Consider the following 18,067-nt stretch of genomic DNA (forward strand, 5'->3'; position numbering starts at 1 on the left):
CAATCCATCACTTTAACCCAGCGACCTCTGTCCAGGCCAACCTGAGACCCAGGGTACCACCATCACATGTTAACATCTTGTCTTATCATTAGGTGAATGATAATGGCAAAGATCAATAATCAACATTTTACATGATTAGATTTGGTAGATCGTTTTCAATATTTTGACCTCCCTACATTATAATTGGAAGAGAAAGTGTAAACTCTAACATAGCCTTTTTCCAAAAAAAGGTTAGCCATGTTTTGGCAAGAATGTATATGCCAGTCAAGAAAGCTTACGAGAAGCCAGAGGCACTTGCCATGACTGGTACTGGCTGGTACTTTTTCAAAGCCTATGTCAAATACTCCACTGAGAGTAATTAGCTCCTATGAGTGTAATTTGCTCAATATTTAGGAGTTAAGAAATAAATGTGACATCAATAGAAGGAAGATATTCCTCTCTTTTCTACTTTAAAATTGGAGAAAATCCCCTTCATATGTTTTGGCGGACCCCCTGCAGTACGACTGTGGAACCCTGGTTGAATAGCCCTGCTTTAACACATAGCACAAGGTCAGGGACTGTTGCTCTGAGGCTCTACATTTCAGCAGACACACAATATATTAACACCAACTGTTTTCTAGGAAATCTCAATGACTGAATTCGCTTTGTTCTGCCAATACAAACACAGGGTTGGTATGAACTTTTAAAGTTGAGAAAACAGCACACTTATTTAATAAGATGTTCATGTAGGGATAATATAACAAAAACATTTCTCCAGGCCATTTTGGCGGAGTAGTCTGGGCCAGGCTTTGCTGGTCATCTGCTTTGGGCCAATGAGAGCAGAGCAGCCTGCTCCAAGCCAATGAGAGGAGCGCTCCTCCAGGGAGCTATCTGTGGCGTCCCAGGTCAGGCGTGGCATGTGCTCTCTCTGTCTCTCCAGGCCTCCTCCGGGGTGTAGAGCCTCAGCCTGCTGGCCCATGCTGCAGCAACAGCCATCTGCTGTCCCCCATTGAGTTGGCCGGTGAGGCTGCACAGGCCGGCGGCAGGGATGGGCGGCCCTCCCCTGGTTTGGGCGCAGGGCCCGGGGGTGGAGGGGGGAGGGGTCCTCCCTGGTGCTTCTGAGAGCCACTCCATAACACTTTCCTCATGAGCGGCCGGGCCCTCCGGAGGGCTGCTGGAACGTCTCGGAGCCATCTGGGGAGAAGTGGAGCGTGGCGGGGAGCAGCTGGACGCTTAGAGATGCTATTTAAGTCCTGGCAGCCCAGCTCCATCAGTCATTCAGCGGGTAACACAGGGAGGGAGCACAGCCCTCCCCGTCAAAGACATCCACAGACAGACTTCCACAGGCCCCCGGATGGCTGACGGCAGCAGGCCCTCACTGTGTTGCTCACAGTCACTCACTCACAAGCTACCATGGCTATATTGAAGTCATTGTTCAATGAATTGATGTGATATTCCACGTTTTACACTCATGGGGCTCCTGGAGCAGGTTTATGAGTAATGGATGTGTTCTTATAACGAGCTCGTTTCAATACAAACATAAGCGTTTATGAGCAAACACAGCTTGCAGGAGCAGCTGATTAGCTGTGTCAAGACAGAGAGGTTTACAACCTCTGGTGCTGGTCCAGTAGACTCCTCCACTCTGTGGTTACACAGACAGGGGCTGTGTATATGCTTGTATTTAAGAGGTGGTTGTGGGTTGGTTTATAAACTGGAAATGACTGCTATCTGAGAAAAGAGATGTGGAGTGTGGCTCAATAGGCAGTGTACTTAAGATGTTATCGCTGTGCAAAGACAAGTGTGAGCAGGGCAGGAGGATAAAGAGGCAGAGGGCACAAGTCTACATCCCAGGAACCACAGCCGCACTTCTACTGAAGGCAAAAGGTTACCGGTGTTGCTTTCTTAACAACGAATAAAAGCAATCTTCCATGATATGAATTTGGAATAACTAATTGGAAGCAATGCTTTCTGACCACTGACATAAGCCATCTTCCAAATCACGTTATGAATTTGGAAAAGCTCATTGGAAAGCAATGTGCACACATGCTGTATTGTTCTCTAATGTGTTGATGAAAACATTCTCTTGCAGAGCAAACAAATGCAAACATGTCAACCCAAAATGATGGGCTTATCTCATCTGCTGTTTGTACAGATACAGTGCCACTGCCAAGCCCTGAACACCAATAAAAGACACGTGGGAATAAGCCAGTACTCTTTCCCTACATAGGCTGCGTTAACACAGGCAGACCAATTCAGATATTTTTTCCACTAATTGGTCTTTTGACAAATCACATCATATCTTTTAACATCATATCTTTTTCAGAGCTGAGCTGATTGGTCAAAAGACCAATTAGTGGAAAACAAAAATCACAAATGGGCTGCCTGTTTAAACCCAGCCTAATATCCTCAGATAATTAGGAATTAAGGAATGAATTAATTCATTAGTGAATTCATGAATTAAGAGATATTGGATACCGATAAACTTTACTTATCACTCATGTCTCTCAAAGCAATATTTTTCTAAAAGAGAGCAACACACCGCCACCTACACCCATTCATAGACCCTCACACAAACAAGCCTTCATGAAATTCTACGTTCTAACTGGAAACCAAGAAGAAGAGAGGGTTGTCTTAGCAACTGTCGATTGGCCGCGCGAGACCTCTATTCACAGAGCTCCCTCCTCCCCCTCCCAGGAAAACATTAATTAAAGTGTTAAAGGTAAGATAAAGCATTGACTTCCTGTCCACGCCCCTCTGAGAGGGTGCAGGGTTTTCCTAGCTCAAGCCCGGGAGCAAGCTGGTGAGAAAAAGCCCCACTAAGATCAATTAAGGCCGTTCACTAGGAGACTGAAAGCAAGACAAATGGAGGCAGAAGGCCCGATTAGAAAAAACCTTTGTACAGATGTAAAGCAATTAGAGTTGTCTGTGGGGGCCAGGCAACATGGTAGCTGTGAGTCATAGATCCTACAGCCATGGCATGCCGTCTCAACCCGGAACAATCACTATTCTTTATTTCTTTCTTTCTTTCTTTCTTTCTTTCTTTCTTTCTTTCTGGGTGGCCAGCCCCAGCACAGCCCAGGCCGAGTCAGGCAGCTTGTGTATTAGTGTCATAACATGGATATTTAGAGGCATAAATGATTCGATAAACCATGAGCTTACTGTACTATATATGCATGACCAAGTAACAATAAAGCAGTGTATGTGAAGCTTATTGGATTCCATTCTAATAAACTACTATGGTAGCTCTACTAACCATGCTGGTCAAAACAAGCCCAACAGCCATCCAACCAGCCAGGGAGGCGGTGGGGTCACAGGCTGCGGAGGGTAACAAATTGATTCCTAATGGGAATTTATGTTCAATGGTTACGTCTACAATTAACTAAGCAAAAATTCTCCTTGCGACCCGAGATTATAAAATAATTTTGACAAATGGCGGCAAAGCCCGTAATGACCTTTTCCCTATTTCTCTAACGCTGCTAGCTGGGACCTCTCATTATTTATTGGTCGTTTTAAAAAGCAGGTAAAGGAGAATGAATGCCTGGTTGTCATTGTGTGTAATGGGGCTAATAATGGTGTCCCGCGTACTGCATAATGATGTTCCACCTCTCCATACAAAAGCCATCTCTTCTCCGGTGCTGGCTGGTGCAGGTAGTGCCCAGACTGCAGGTTCGGGTTATAAAAGCTCTGTGCCTCTCTCTCACCCAGCCAGTGGGCTGTGCGGCCTATATAAACTGGAGAGAGGAAGCACTAGGGAAGAGGAACTTTATACTATCTGACTCCAGCAGCTGCTGTCGCCATCCAGACGTCTTCACTTTCATCCATGCACACAAGCTCACACACGTACATACTAACAAACACACAGTTGCCAAACATCATTTTCCTTATCTGTGTAAGCTTCTGGAATATTCTCATCGACCCCCCATTTTTGTTGGTGAAATGACAAAATGAGCCGTCATTCAGTGACATGAGAATAGTTCACAGGACAAATATCCTAAAACCACGATGATGATTTAGAGGATAATACAATCAGACCCAGCGCCAGGATAAAGGGGGGTCTGTGAGGGGGTAATGTTTTGGGGGCTTCTTGCATTGGAATTATATTGAATTCTGCTTCTATAATCACACTTTACCACAATAAACATAAAGTTCAAATGCTGAGACTCTGAGATAATAGAGTGCTTTTGAATTCAGCTGTGCAGTATCAGCACAATGGACAGCGCCCTACAGCAAGGCCGTTTTGGTAATGACTATACGCTACAAGATAGATAGGGCAATTAAACTATTACAAACATGTCACGATTGTTATAATGAGTGGACCAAGATGCAGTGTGGTATGGTTCCATCCTCTTTATACTGAAGTGAAACTCAAAGAAAACAATAAATCGCAAAACGAAACGTGAAGTTACAAAAGTGCTCACAGGCAACTGTACATAGTCAAGATCCCACAAAGTACAAAGGGGAAATGGCTGCCTAAATATGATACCCAATCAGAGACAACGATAAACAGCTGCCTCTGATTGGGAACCATACCAGGCCAACATAGAAATATAATCACCTAGATGACCCACCCTAGTCACACCCCGACCTAACCAACATAAATAATAAAAGGCTCTCTATGGTCCGGGCGTGACAAAACAGCCTATGGGAATGCAGCCATACACACATCTTTCTTGCCAAAATAATGCAAACTAAATGTTGAAAGTAGTAGCCTATTCATTCATGCATGCAAACAGAAATACTGAATAGCAGTTTGGCATACCGACACAACTGTGAATGCGAACGAATGAATGTGAACAGAACAAAACAACAGTTAAATCAATGAAATTTGACCCTTGTAATCTATCAAGCAATGCTAGCCTACCATAAACGCGTTTCCAATAGGTACAGTTCCATTTACAGCAACGAAAACCAATAGGCTACCAAGAAAACCATAATAGAATGTATCTATTTCTATGATGAAACATACCAATAAGTGGCTATACCCTGGGTCATTTGGGTTCCTACATTGGAATTATATTGAATTCTGCTTATATCACAATAAACATAAAAGTTCAAATGCTTTTGTCCATGAAGTGAACATCTCTGCTGTGCTCTATCAGCACCATGGACAGTGCCCTACACACTAAAGCAAGATTTTGATCAAAACCAACCTACCTTGTTTCAATGTTACCTTATTTTTATATATATATTTTTTTAACCTTTATTTAACTAGGCAAGTCAGTTAAGAACAAAATCTTATTTCAATGACGGCCTAGGAACTGCCTTGTTCAGGGGCAGAACGACAGATTTTGTTTTTTACATTGTCAGCTCAGGGATTTGATCTTGAAACATTTACGGTTACTAGTCCAACGCACTAACCACTAGGCTACATGCCACCCCAATTTTTTCAAAAGAGTTGATGCTCGGTAGAACTTCCTGAATAATTGATCATTCCATTCTTCCCTAAATCTTCTCATAAGAGCCCCCTCAAATGCCAGTTGGATTAGTTGAGCTTTGTTCGGGTGTAGAATGCTTCTTCTGTGCTGACTGAACATGTTTGTCAAAGTGGAAAATTGGTTCTCGCATGTAGCTGTGGATGCCCCAAAAGTCATTCCATGTTTCGGTGCAGTTAGCACGGTCGACATAGCGGAGAGACCTGCCCTTATAAACCAAATCAAATATTACTGGTGGAGGCGTATCACGTTTTTCACCTTGGCTATCACAGAGATGAGAAGCGTTTTCCCCACACCCTGTCCATTCTTTGCACCAACCTGTCAGTCTATCATTAACTTTTTAGCTATTTTTTTATTTAGGGACCTAAAACTAAAACTGAGTGGGCTCATGTTTGAACTGAGGGGATTTAACCCCCGTTAGCCCTGTTGTGGAGCTAAAAAACAAATATATCTTGATTAGATAAGTATTCAACCCCGAGTTAATACCTGTTAGAATCACCTTTGGAAGATATTACAGTAGTGAATCTTCCTGTGTAAGTCTCTAAGAGTTTTGCACACCTGGATTGTACAATATTTGCACCTTATACTTAAAAGAATTCTTCAAGCTCTGTCAAGTTGGTTGTTGATCATTGTTAGACAGGCATTTTCAAGTTTTGACATAGATTTTCAAGCCAATTTAAGTCAGGAACATTCAATGTCATCTTGGTAAGCAACTTCAGTGTAGATTTGGCCTTGTGTTTTATTGTTCTACTGAAAGGTGAATTCGTCTGCAAGTTTCTGGTGGAAAGCAAACTGAACCAAGTTCTCCTCTAGGATTTTGCCTGTGCTTAGCTCCCTTCCGTTTCTTTTTTATCCCGAAAAAACCTCCCCTGTTCTTAGCGATTATAAGCATACACATAACATGATGCAGCCACCACTATATTTGAAAATATGGCGAGGGGTACTCAGTAATGTGTTGTATTGGATTTGCCCCAAACACAATGCTTTGTAGTTTTTTTGCATTTTTACTTTAGTGCCTTATTGCAAACAGTACGCTTGTTGGAATATTTGTTTTCTGTACAGGCTTCCTTCTTTTCACCCTGTTAATTAGGTTAGTATTGTGGAGTAACTATAATGTTGTTAATCCATCCTTAATTTTCTCCGATCACAGCCATTAAACTCTGTAATTGTTTTAAAGTCACCATTGGCCTCATGGGGAAATCCCTTTAGCGGTTTCCTTCCTCTCCGGCAACTGAGTCAGGAAGGACACCTGTATCTTTGTAGTGACTGGGTGTATTGATACACCATCCTAATTAATAACCTTACCATGCTGAAATGGATATTCAGTGCCTGCACCTACCAATAGGTGCCTTTCTTTTGTGAGGCATTGGAAAACCTCCCTGGACTTTGAGGTTGAATCTGTGTTTGAAATTCATTGCTCAACTGATGGACCTTGCAGATAATTAATTGTATGTGTGAGGCACATAAATTAGGTAGTCATTTAAAAAAAAACATGTTAAACACTATTGGACACAGAGTGTATCCATGCAACTTATTATGTGACTTGTTAAGGACATTTATACACCTGAACCTAATTAGACTTGCATTAACAAAGGGGTTGAATACTTATTGACTACAGACATTTCAGCTTTTTATTTTAAATTCATATTTTTGCCAGAACTACAGGCATATGGCAAAAGTTCATGTCAAATGCTTCATTTCACAAGACCACCCATCAAGCCTAAGGAAAGAAAAGTTGTGAGCAGCAATGAACAGGGTTCACAGGATGACCGAAAGGACACAATATCAGTTGGATAACAACTGGATAACAAAGCAAGCACTCCATCATGTAGGATCTATCTTCCTTTATGTACAATCAGTGAAAGCGTTACTATATACCACAAGGATGACGCAAGTGAAGGTTATTCTAGTGCAGAGGATGTGAGAGGAGCGGAGCGAGAAGCAGAACGTGCCCAATTTGTCTTGAGCGTGCTGCGAAATTCCCAAAAGGCTGGAGCGTCGGGCTTTCCGCCCGCTACAATTTCGCTCCAGTAGAGCTCACTTCACGAGCTCAGGGCATGTCCACCCCAGCATGCATTTATAGTCTACTTGTGTGCTGCCATAGCCCCTTGCTTTAGCTACTGTTATGGAGTTCGCTAAATATTTTCATAAAGATACTGATAAAAACACACAGGTGCTTAATCAAGGTGACTTACAAAGATGAGGACCAAGAGCAAGAGAGGGAGTGTGGTGATGTAATGTCCACAACTAAAGAATCATTGTGGAATCTGAAAAGACACTTATCCCAAAAGAATAATTGTGTACTTACTATGTGTATATGCAAAAAGGAAGGAAAGTGGTGGGCAAACAACTAAGTGTGTCATTGTTGAAAAGTATTTATAAACTCTTAAACGTTTTGTTCATTTTCGTTCTATTATCTATACAATTGGCCATAATTGATTGGCCGAATAGGCCGGGTATATTCCCACGTTTAAGGAGATTTCCGTTTTGAATGATTTATTTTCTCCCCAATTTCGTGGTATCCAATTGTTAGTAATTACTATCTTGTCTCATCGAAAGCCATGCGTCCTCTGAAACACAACCCAACCAAGCCGGAGGAAACACCGTGCACCTGGCTACCTTGGTTAGTGCGCACTGTGCCCGGCCCGCCACAGGAGTCGCTGGTGCGAGATGAGACAAGGATATCTACCGGCCAAACCCTCCCTAACCTGGACGACGCCAATTGTGCATCGCCCCACGGACCTCCCGGTCGGCTGCGATAGAGCCTGGGAGTTCCCACATATGTTGAGCCCTTGTTGGCTGCTTTTCCTTCACTCTGCGGTCCAACTCATCCCAAACCATCTCCATTTGGTTGAGGTCGGGTGATTGTGGAGGCCAGGTCACCTAATGCAGCACTCCATCACTCTCTTTCTTGGTGAAATAGCCCTTACACAGCCTGGACATGTGTTGGGTCATTGTCCTGTTGAAAAACAAGTGATAGTGGGACTAAGTGCAAACCAGATGGAATGGCGTATCCCTGCAGAATGCTGTGTTAGCCATGCTGGTTAAGTGTGCCTTGAATTGTAAGTAAATCACTGACAGTGTCAGCAGCAAAGCACCATCACAACATCACACCTCCTGCTCCATGCTTCATGGTGGGAACACACATGCAGAGATCATCCGTTCACCTACTTTACGTCTCACAAAGATGTGGCGGTTGGAACCAAAAATCTCAAATTTGGACTCATCAGACCAAAGGACAGATTCCACCTGTCTAATGTCCATTGCTCGTGTTTATTGGCCCAAGCAAGTCTCTTGTTATTATTGGTGTCCTTAAAATGTGGTTTCTTTGCAACAATTTGAACCATGAAGGCCTGAAGCCAAAGACTGGCCTAACTTGTGTTTCTAAAATGAATTCAAAGGCACTACTAAGTAATTTTTCATTTAATTTGTATTTCATTCTAAGTAAGTCACAGCCTATATGCACAATTTATAGACTATAATGATTTAATAGAACAAAATGTTGTTTAACTGCTGAGTGCTTTATGTCCCAACCAGGCAATTGTGTCACACTTGCAAAAGCTTCACAGTGCATTTCTTTGTAGGCTATAGCCTTGAAATAATTGAAATAATATAGCCAAGAATAATGAATTTACATGACTTCTTAGGCTCCCTGTCTGGCTCCTGATCTATTTAGAGTTTAAATGCTGTTTAATTTGACATGTGGCCTATTTGAAATGATGAGCGCTTCTTACATTCACCTTTTCATGTCAATTCAGATACTGTTCATTCAAATGGTTTGGTTTCAATACTTCAAAACCAATTGGTAGGTCCAGGTAGTCACAACCATAGATGGGTGTTGGTTAAATTGTGATTTTTAAAAATTATTTGTCACGACCGTCATAGAAATAATTGGACCAAGGCGCAGCGTGAGTAGAGTTCCACATTTTATTAATAGTGAAACTTCCAAAAAACAACAAAGCGAACACGATCGTGCAGTACGTAGCGCATATAGGCACTATTACAAAACAATATCCCACATCAGGCACACTAAGTATGATCCCCAATTAGAGGTAACGAATATCAGCTGCCTCCAATTGGGAACCATACACACACACCAACATAGAACTAAAATAACTAGAACCCCCCTCTCTATGGTCAGGGCCTGACATTATTATTATTATTTCAAGTAAGAAATACTTATTTTACAATGACGGTCTACCCCAGCCAAACTTCCCCCTAACCCGGACCAATTGTGCACCGCCATATGGGACAACCCGATCATGGCCAGTGGTGGTACAGCCTGGGATCAAACCAGGATCTGTAGTGACACCTCTAGCACTGAGATGCAATGTCTTAGACAAAGTCATTTAATGAATGGAGCAAATTTGGAACAGGAGTGTTTTTCTTGTGAGCATGGAGTACATGGAGCGCTGGAGTGGTGTGCAAGCACTGAGAGGGATTTCCAACAATTCAACTCCACTCACATGCTCTGGTCTAGTGCGGTAGGTTGATTATCTTTGAAAGCAGCAGGTAATCATTCTTAAAGTCATTACTTCATGTAATGTGTTTATATATAAATATGAATATTTTTAATATATATATATATATATATATATATATATATTAAAAATATATATATATATATACTGACTGTGCAAGCAGCAGGACTTGCGGTTTCTTATTCTCCCAAATAAAATATCCACTTTTCACTACATTCAGACCACATAATAGGTCAACAATATGCTGTTATACAGACACACTATATATTCAAATGAGTGGATTCGGCTATTTCAGCCACACCCGTTGCTGACAGGTGTATAAAACCGAGCACACAGTCATGCAATCTCCATTGGCAGTAGAATGGCCTTACTGAAGAGCTCAGTGACCTTCAATGTGGCACCGTCATAGGATGCCACCTTTCCAACAAATCAGTTCGCAAAATTTCTGCCCTGGTCAACTGTAAGTGCTGTTATTGTGAAGTGGAAACGAATAGGAGCAACAACGGCTCAGCTGCAAAGTGGTAGGCCAAACAAGCTCACAGAACGGGACAGCAGAGTGCAGTCCTCAGTTGCAACACTCCCTACCGAGTTTCAAACTGCTTCTGGAAGCAACGTCAGCACAATAATTGTTCGTCTCTGGAGTGAAGAATCACGGTTCACCATCTAGCAGTCCGACGAACGAATTTGGCAGATGCCAGGAGAAATGCTACCTGCCCAAATTAACAGTGCGAACTGTAAAGTTTGGTGGAGGAGGAATAATGGTCTACCGCTGATTTTCATGGTTCGGGCTTGGCCCCTTAGTTCCAGTAAAGGGAAATCTTAATGCTACAGCATACAATGACATTCTAGACGATTCTGTTTTCAACTTTGTGGCAACAGTTTGAGGAAGCCCTTTCCTGTTTCATCATGACAATTCCCCTGTGCACAAAGCGAGGTCCATACAGAAATAGTTTGTCGAGCTTGGTGTGGAAGAACTTGACTGACCTGCACAATGCCCTGACCTCAACCATCAAAAACCTTTGAGAAGAATTGGAACGCCGACTGCAAGCCAGGCCTAACCAATGCCCGACCTTACTAATGCTCTTAAAGCTGAATGGAAGCACGTTCCTGCGGAAATGTTCCAACATTTAGTGGAAAGCTTTCCCAAAAGAGTGGAGGCTGTTATAGCAGCAAAGGGGGGCCAACTCCATATTAATGCCCATGATTTTGTAAAGGGAGAAACTAGAATATCAATACACAACATATTCCTACCCCTTTACTTTTGATGCCTCATACGGAAAAATTAAATATTCACTGTTTTGCATATTATTTTATTTTTAACACAACAGTTCTCTTAATGTACATAAAGGAACTTTTCAGAATAACCTTTCCTGAACTAGCGAAAGAGGGGAGACTGCCTCAGTTCCCAGACTTAACCCTAGGGTGTATTATGCCCCAATATCGGAAGTTAGTCTGAACTAAAATATTCAACCTTTCAGAGGGTCGTCTTTCTCTTGCAGGGTAAAGACGATGTACAGTTGAGTCTACAGTCACATTATCTCTGAGTCTGAGTGGTGATGGTGTATGCCCAGACTGGGGTGCAACAGTACCCTGAGTAGACACTCTGACTGGTTCGGGTGAGTCTGTAGCACTTTCAAAAATTGTAGGTTGCCGCAGTGGATGTTCAGGTGATGGCTTGTAGTCGTGGTAGGTCTCCAGTAGCTGATCTTGGTTTGTCACTTGACTTGGTTTGTCATCTCTGCGGTTTGTTCCTGGCAGATGATGTTCTCCAGGGCTTGTTTGTGTGACCACTGTTGCTGGTATCCACTTTGGACCTTTGCAGTAGTTCCGAGCAAGAACTCCCTCTCCAGGTCTGAAGCTTTGGTCTTTTGCTGTGCTTCGTCTCTCCACTTGTGCTCTCTGTTGTGTCTGTACGACCTGTTTAGTCTAAGGAGGTCTCAGGAGGTTGAGTAAGGTGCGAAGCTGTCTTTTCATCATGGCTGACGTGGGTGCGACTTTGGTTGTAGCATGGGGACTGTTTCTGTAGGTCAACAGGAAGGTGTTTAGGCACCTATTGAGGGACCCATTCCCTTGTGAAGATTTTAAAGCTTGCTTCATTGTCTGGACAAATCTTTCAGTGAGGCCGTTCGTTGCAGGGTGATACGGCGCTGGCTGGATGTGCTGAATTCCATTTGCTTCCATGAATGACCGGAACTCTTCAGACACCAGTTGTGGGCCATTATCACTAACGAGTTGCGTTGGTAATCCAAAGCAACTGAAGGTTGACCGTAGCTCTTTGCTGAGCTGCTCATCATCACTGTGATCTCTAGCCATTTGTTAGGTGCATCAACTATGACTAAGAACATACAATCCTCAAGTGGGCCTGCATAGTCTGTGTGGACTCACTGCCAAGGCTCCTCTGGGAAGTCCCATGGATGTAGTGGCACTAGCTGAGGCATGTTCCTCATCTTTTGACAAGCAGAACATGACTTGGCCTTGTCTTCGATAGCTGCGTCCAAACCTGGCCACCAAAAGTAGCTGTGTGCAATCTCCTTCATTCGCACCATGCCACAGTGCCCAGCGATAGCATTGCTTGCCACCTACTGCCTTGTTTACAAATAATCCGTTGACACCTTATGCACTTGGGTCATGTTTTGTAGCAATTATTGTGGCCTTTGTGTTTTGCCAATTGCGCGATCACGCTAGCAGCGAGTATATATGGTTGTCCTTGTTCAATAGTCAACAATGTTCATATCTGACACAAAATTGCCGGATATCTAGGCTGACCAATTGTCCCTGGCTTTGAATACAGCCCGACGGAAGTCCTACTTTCTTGTTCAATTGTGCTCCCACCCTTGAAGGCAAGCTTTCAAAAGGGTTTCTACAGGAGCTATGTTACCATCCACTGTCTATTTGAGGTTGCTAAATAATTACAATGGCTGCTTCTGATGATTCCTCTTTCCAAGAAGAGCAGGACCACGATTTTTTACATAGGGACATACAGTCCTATTAATTTGAGCCGGAGAACACTGAAGAGAGCAATAGGAAGCAAGCAATAGGGAGCTACGGTCAATCTCCGACTGGTGGTGCCTATGCGGGTGCTGTCCAGCCATGCCGACAGAATACTGATATCTGTGCTGCAACAAACTGCAGATCCCATGGTTTGTGTGTAACAGACCAATGAAGTTTGACACACATATGGATAGAGGGGTGCTGGAGACCTCCAAGATCAACTGGCAGGGCATCCTAGACCAGCTGGACCAGGAGGGCAAATGACAAATTATTAAGATGTTTTGCTGCCAGTAGCGAGCTAGCAATATAAGCTCTATTTTTACACGAGGCAGTGTCATTCAGTACAGTATAATTGTGTGATCAATTCAGCCATAATGGGGCTTGCTAGTACCACTACAAGCCAACCTAACCAAGCTGAGCTAGCTAGCTTTGTTTGCTATGCCCAAAATGTACTGTAGCCTAATGTTATAGCTAGCCTAGCTAGCCCCAGTATTTTGTGAGTTTGTTCTATGTTGTTGGAGCCATTCGAGTAATTTATCCTTCACACGATGGACAGCATGTTGGATACAAAGCAGTTGAGGACTCAAGAGTTGTGAAAGGTCCCCTAACAACAGTCTCCCCTTGTATCAATGTGACTCTGAACACCTCACTGCACCCCCCAAACACACCATATACAAGTATTCCCTTTGTGGAACTGTAGTATATTTTCCTTCAACTGTATGTGTCATACATTGCAATAACTGCTCCTGCATACTGCTGTGTAAATTCACCTTAGTCTCCAGAGTATATACATTTTGTCTTGAATACAAGCCATGTCTACTTATTTGCTACATTGACAGATCTACTGTATTATTGAAACATGTTTACTTGCCAACAAATGACAGTTGAAATAATACACCAACTCCCTGCATTTAGAGGTGGCAGGTAGCCTAGTGGTTAAAGTGTTGGGCCAGTAACCAAATGTTTGCAAGATTGAATCCCTGAGCTGACAAGGTAAAAATCTGTCGGTCTGCCCTTGAACAAGGCAGTTAACCCACTGTTCCTAGGCTGTCATTGCAAATAATAATTTGATTTTAATGGTCTTGCCTAGTTAAATAAAGGTAAAACAAATAATTGGAGATGTGGTTTTCAGGTTATTGTTTTATTCATATTGAACGTCCTCTGATAGAATTGACCACCTTCTTGCTTGGTGTGCCCACTGGAATATGGGACAATTTTTGTTATAGGTTTATTTGTATGTGGCTGTGAGTTTCATATAGGTTGATACTTGTATCAGCAAAGAACAATATACTGTATAATACCAAGTTAAACCATAGAAACTGCAACCCAAAACTCTGAAACTGAGGTAAAAGGCGGTAGCTAACGTGAGTGATGGCAGTTACTGCTTTTCCCTTCCCCCCAGTTTCTCCATAACACAACACAATGGAAGCAGGACATTTGTCCACACGATAAAGCATGTATTTAATTTATAAACAATGTCAGTAAGTCATTTTTGGTCAAATGTTCCGTTACTGCACTTTTGCTTGGTAGGGCAGTACTGGTTTCTGATGCAACTGTAAACATTTAGTAACTTGTCAGTACACTTGTAAAAAATATTATAGAAAACATTTTATCATACTCCTTTATATACATATGTACAAGAGTTAGCAATATCTATACCAGAATGCAATTGTGAGCATACTGGGCATTCTGTGTTATACTATAACATCAGTCTAACTGAATATAGATGTTGTGTTGGTTGAATGTTCCAGGCAAGTTCCAGAATGTTCTTCAGCTGTTGAACCTTGTCTTGGGCAATGACAGTTGGATTAGCAGGCTTTGGCACTGTGGCGATGTCGGCAGGGATGTTGTGTTTGGAGAGCTGTTACTCTGGCTGCTTGTAGACCACCGTCTTGCCTCTTCCTGAGTGATAGGTTCTGGGCTTGTACACTTTCTTCACCACCCACTGCTTCAACCTCTGCAGAAGATTTCTTTGTACTGCAAGTCTACTGGAAAGACATGAAGACTGATCATGAGGATGTGTAACCATAAATGTCCTGTATATAGAATGCTTACTTACTTACTTTGTGTATTTAATATTTCTCATTCTTATTTCTTGTGCACTTTTATCTAGTAATACATTGTTATTGATTATTGTATTGTTGGGTTTTGAGTTTGCAAGAAAGGCATATAAGAAAGAAACCATGTCATCTGAGAAAAAGGGGGTACAGTAGACTGGTATGTGTTTTGTTACACTCAGAGTCAATAATGGGGCATTAGGATGGGCTGTTAGCAATTTTTTGAAACGTTTGTGGGGGCTTGACTTGTAGACAATCTAGCTGTGTGTTGTTGTGTATGAGCACCCACAGTTGTGCTGTTGGGTAGACAAGCACTGCCAACAATAGAGTGAATAGTCTATAAGAGTATACTAACAGCCCCTCTCCCCCATACCAAATAACTGAATGCAAGGGTGTAAAAAGTTTGAAGAGCACTTGATTTGTATGTTTGTGATTTATTTTTTTCTCAAGATGGGATTGTGCTTTCATAAATACCTTTGGCTGTCCTGGCTTGTTTGCGTTCCACATTCTCATTATGCTCCCGGATAGCAAGATGAGTCCGCACCTTCATGCCTAGGAGCCCAAAACACTGGTGCTTTGGGGTATACTTCAGTAGAGCACTGTGGAATGCCTCCAGATGGCCTGTGTTGACACAGAAAAAAAAGAGTAGACAAAGACCTTTGACTTTTGTGATAGAACATATGAAATCATTATGCTGTTATTGATGACTACTAACCTGTATGTTTGAATCTGGCCATGTGTGAGAGATCTGTTGTGAAACGTTTGTCCAACACAACTGCCGAGAGGTCACAACTGAGTCCACGGACAGCCACTTCGTCTTGCCACAATCATCATTGTACAGGTCAGGGTGTTGACAGTGGACTTCCTCCCCCTCCTCTGTCCAGCTGTGTACGTCACAGATGTACTTGAGAATGGAGGCACACATATGCATTAGCGCTTCAAAGACAGACAACATATATTTGCTTTTAGATGTCATCAATACAGGACATGCAGCAGTACAGTTACTACGTGTCTACTGGACCAGTACTAGGTACTATATCCACCCATCCCCCTAGTGCCAATAGATCATGCATACTAACCTTCACACACAAAACCAACCCCCAACAGATACCAGTCAGTCACCCACACTATCCCTTTCTTACTAATACTTAAACTTTTCTCCAATTTAGAATTTAACCTTTGAATAAACAATCAATTACGCCACCATAATACAGAGAACTACAGTAGAAGTTGTAACCTACTTATTAACACAAAAACTATGACAGCAAGACAGAGACCGTGTTATTGCCTAGCTCCAGTATATTTATTTGCTCATCATGGAGTCATGAATAGATTTAGCAAAGGTGACTTACACTAGTTCTGGGTGCTGAGCTTGATGTTCATTCCACTGCAGATGTTGATGGGATTGGACTCTGTAAATAGAACACGTACAGTGCATTCGGAAAGTATTCAGACCCCTTGACTTTTTCCACTTTGTTACGTAACAGCCTTATTCTAAAAAGGATTCAATTGGTTTTCCCCTCATCAATCGTCACACAAATCCCCATAATGATAAAGCAAAACCAGTAAAAAAATGTTTTTGCTAATATACATTTTTAAATGATATGCTACATTTATGTCAGTATTCAGACCCTTTACTCAGTACTTTGTTGAAGCACCTTTGGCAGCGATTACAGCCTAAAGTCTGCTTGGGTATGACGCCACAAGCTTGGCACACCTGTTTTTGGGGAGTTTCTCCCATTCTTCTCTGCAGATCCGCTCAAGCTCTGTCAGGTTGGATGGGGAGTGTAGCTGCAGAGCTATTTTCAAGTCTCTCCAGACATGTTCGATTAGTGTCAAGTCCAGGCTCTGGCTGGGCCACTCAAGGACATTCATGTCCTTGACGTGTCCTGAAGCCACTCCTGCGCTGTCTTGGCTGTGTGCTTAGGGTTGTTGTCCTGTTGGAAGATGAACCTTCACCCATTCTGAGATCCTGAGAGCTCTGGAGAAGGTTTTCATCAAGGATCTCTCTGTACTTTGCTCTGTTCATCTTTCCCTCGATTCTGACTAGTCTCCCTGTCCCTGCCACTGAAAACATCCCCACTGTATGACACTGCCACCACCATGCTTCATTGTAGGGCTGGTGCCAGGTTTCCTCCAGACTTGACGCTTGGCATTCAGGCCAAAGAGTTCAATCTTGGTTTCATCAGACCAGAGAACGTTGGTTCTCATGGTCTGAGTCCTTTAGGTGTCTTTTGGCAAACTCCAAGCAGGCTGTCATGTGTCTTTTACTGAGGAGTAGCTTCCGTCCGACCACTTTACCATTAATGCCTGATTGGTGCTGCAGAGATGATTGTCCTTCTGGAAGGTTCTCCCATCCCAACAGAGGAACTCTGGAGCTCTGTCATAGTGACCATCAGGTTCTTGGTCACTTCACTGGCCAAGGCCCTTCTCCTCCAATTGCTCACTTTGGCCAGGTTGGCCAGCTTTCGGAAGAGTCTTGGTGGTTACAAACTTCTTCCATTTAAGAATGATGGAGGCCACTATGTTCTTGGGGACCTTCAATGCTGCAGACATTTTTGGTGCCCTTCCCCAGATCTGTGCCTCAATACAATCCTGTCTCTGAGCTCTATGGACAATTCCTTCGACCTCATGGCTTGGTTTTTGCTGTGACAGGATTCTCTACACCGGCAATTCCCAAAATACACCCGATGCCATCGGAGGTATGCCAAATAAAAATGTGATTCACATTTTCAAACAGTCCATTTAGATTTAGATCCATTTAGAGCAGGGGTGTCAAAGTCAAATGGACGGAGGGCCAAATAAAAAATTTAGCTACAAGCCGAGGGCCGGACTGTTCGAATGTTCATTGAAAAATTTTTAAATGACGCATATAGTCTAGTGAACCTAATTGAACCTACTGAAAACCTAACAAATATATTCCAATATGATCAGATAAATAAAGCAATATTTTCTTATGGCTCTGTCAGTAATCTTTAATTTTCAACAGACACAAAAGACAAATTTCCTTTATATAAAAATCCCCATAACATGAACATTAAATGAAAGAAACCGGTATTCAAGGCACCATCAGTAGCCTATATTTTCTATTTTAGCAAAAGTGGGCTAAATTTACTTCAAAGAAAAA

At 42.5% G+C, this 18,067-nt stretch overlaps 1 protein-coding gene and 1 long non-coding RNA gene across 5 annotated transcripts in view; both read right to left on the reverse strand.

The window, feature by feature from the left end:
- The window catches only part of LOC135548580 (autism susceptibility gene 2 protein-like), a 517,275-nt gene that overhangs the window by 193,892 nt on the left and 305,316 nt on the right, over positions 1 to 18,067 (reverse strand). The gene's annotated exons all lie outside the window — the stretch shown is intronic.
- LOC135548581 (uncharacterized) lies at positions 14,260 to 16,701 on the reverse strand. Of its 2 annotated transcripts, XR_010456847.1 has the most exons (4): positions 16,293 to 16,701; positions 15,656 to 15,824; positions 15,415 to 15,561; positions 14,260 to 14,871 (listed from the first exon to the last, which is right to left on the reverse strand). It is a non-coding gene; the product is annotated as an uncharacterized LOC135548581 (long non-coding RNA). The 2 variants fall into 2 exon arrangements; XR_010456846.1 differs by having other exon boundaries at positions 15,656 to 16,701.

The sequence above is a fragment of the Oncorhynchus masou genome, chromosome 11 (assembly GCF_036934945.1).
Source record: "Oncorhynchus masou masou isolate Uvic2021 chromosome 11, UVic_Omas_1.1, whole genome shotgun sequence".
Classification (NCBI taxonomy): domain Eukaryota; kingdom Metazoa; phylum Chordata; class Actinopteri; order Salmoniformes; family Salmonidae; genus Oncorhynchus; species Oncorhynchus masou.